Source organism: Propithecus coquereli, unplaced genomic scaffold (genome assembly GCF_000956105.1).
Source record: "Propithecus coquereli isolate 6110/MARCELLA unplaced genomic scaffold, Pcoq_1.0 Scaffold11, whole genome shotgun sequence".
Lineage (NCBI taxonomy): Eukaryota > Metazoa > Chordata > Mammalia > Primates > Indriidae > Propithecus > Propithecus coquereli.
The window spans coordinates 5,280,710-5,282,274 of NW_012134969.1; the positions used below are offsets into that span (position 1 = coordinate 5,280,710).

The following is a 1,565-nucleotide window of genomic DNA, read 5'->3' on the forward strand; positions in this document are numbered from 1 at the left end:
GCCCTACCTTGAACCAGACACTGCTGGGCACTGAATATACATATTTTGTTTTGTTTTGCTTGAACTACAGCCTTTGCTCATAGGAAAAGTTATTCTGATTTTATAGACAAGGAAACTGAGGCTCAGGGAGGTTAAGTAATCTACTCCAGGTCACTTAGCCATCATAAAAGTTAGAAGACATAAATGTATATGGCTTAAAAACTCATTTTTCCCCCACCACACCATAAGCATGGATGGCACTGCTCTAATGGAAAATAAAAAGCACCTGTTGGTAAAGGCTTCATAAAATATCAAGTCCATGGACTACTTAGTGGCCCATTTACGACTTGACTTTTGGAAAGAAGAAGAATTCAGAATGGTATTTATTATCTCAGGATCAGAAATAAATGGTGCTCATCAAATAGCTGATATTTTATCATAGCCTTCACGAAACACTTCACATAGGATTCCCTATAAAACTAGTGTTTTTATTTTAAAAAGTGATACTTGTACATGGTGAGATACAGACAATGAAAAGTTAGTCTTGCCCCTAGATCCCTAGTGCTACCGCTCAAAGATAATTACTGTGAGGTTTGTGCAGCCTTCCAGAACTGTTTCTACTCAAATAATAAACTTTTTTCATACAAATTCATTCATTTGGTTATTCTAAGGTACTTGGGGAAAAGCAGGAAAGAAAATAGACAAAATCCCTCATGTAGATTATATTCCAGTAGGAGAAAGATCACAAACAAAGAACTAAATTATGTATTATGTCGGGTAGGAATAACGCTAAGAGAGGAAAAACTGGGGGTGGGGGGAGATTTGCAATCGCGAATACAGAGGCAGAGGAAGGCCTCATCGGAGAGGCGACAGTCGAGTAAAGACCTGAAGGAGATCATCCTATTCCACACTTACTCTCTCCTTTAACAATATCGGGACTTACAGATCTACCTTTTTCTTTTCAAAGGCTCCATGGTCCTCCACAATTCTCAGGGACCATGATATCACTGGGCATTTTGTTATTTCCATACATGGATGTTTTAGATTAATCCTGTTATAATTTGTTCAATGATCATGTGAGTGGTTATAAACAGATCGGGGGCTTATAGTATAACACCCAATTAAACAGAAAGAGACCTAAGTTTGGTGTGGGAAGCTATGGATCCAAGTCATAGCTGTGCTACTCCCTACTTAGGTGACCTTGTTATATCATTGGGAATTTGTGGACTTCTTTTATACTTTTGTATTCTGGCCTCATAAGAGACTTTCCCTTTTCCTGCCACATCTTAGGCTGTGCTATTGTCTACCAGGGCCAGGGTGATGTCTAGGGGCTTCTCTACCTGAAGGCCCAGGCAACATCCTGCCGACAACATTTTCCTCAGTGCCAGGCCACCTGTAATCCCTGCAGAATCAAATAAAAACTTTAACTTTCCAGCTCACAAGTTTCCCACAGTCCCCCAAAAGGCAGCATAAACAATAATTAAGGGGAGCAATTTACTCTCTGGGCTCCATGCATGATCTCCCCACTTAGGAGGAAAGCACATTAAACTTCTTAAAACAAAAACAAAAACAAATCCTTACTTTCC

At 39.6% G+C, this 1,565-nt stretch overlaps 1 protein-coding gene across 1 annotated transcript in view; it reads right to left on the reverse strand.

The window, feature by feature from the left end:
• ENOX1 (ecto-NOX disulfide-thiol exchanger 1) overlaps positions 1-1,565 on the reverse strand; it is a 609,648-nt gene that overhangs the window by 270,588 nt on the left and 337,495 nt on the right. The window lies entirely within an intron of this gene.